General features: G+C 53.7%; 1 long non-coding RNA gene across 1 annotated transcript; it reads right to left on the bottom strand.

Moving 5' to 3' along the window:
- Positions 1-3: 3 nt before the first annotated feature.
- On the bottom strand, positions 4-344 carry LOC109954434 (uncharacterized). Its single transcript, XR_002274127.1, has 2 exons — positions 277-344; positions 4-192 (listed from the first exon to the last, which is right to left on the bottom strand). It is a non-coding gene; the product is annotated as an uncharacterized LOC109954434 (long non-coding RNA).
- Positions 345-354: the final 10 nt, after the last annotated feature.

The raw sequence follows: 354 nt of genomic DNA, 5'->3' as shown, positions 1-354 counted from the left end.
GTATTTGTTGTCAACAGTCCTTAGTGCGAGTGGCTGTTTTGTTTGTGACTGCGGTCGTCACCTCCATTGCTTTCGGACAGTACCTCGCGCTCCAGGGTGTTAAACTGCATTCCAGAGTTGCCCCTGTCGGTTTTGCCTTGCTGGCACGGGTAGCACAGGATCTCCTTGAAGGTCCTCCTCATGTCAGTGTCCCTGAAGGAGTAGATGATGGGGTTGAAGAAGGAGTTGCACTCGGCCAGTACCAGGAAGTACTTCTCATAGAGCAGCACATTGCACCTTTCACAGCCCACACCGTCAAGTAGCAGCAAGACCAGGCCAGGCGTCCAGCAGATCACAAAGCAACCTGTAGGGGGG

Source organism: Monopterus albus, unplaced genomic scaffold, assembly GCF_001952655.1.
Source record: "Monopterus albus unplaced genomic scaffold, M_albus_1.0 scaffold12051.1, whole genome shotgun sequence".
Classification (NCBI taxonomy): Eukaryota; Metazoa; Chordata; class Actinopteri; order Synbranchiformes; family Synbranchidae; genus Monopterus; species Monopterus albus.
The sequence above is the reverse complement of the archived record's forward strand: the minus strand, read 5'-3'. Positions and strand labels throughout refer to the sequence as shown.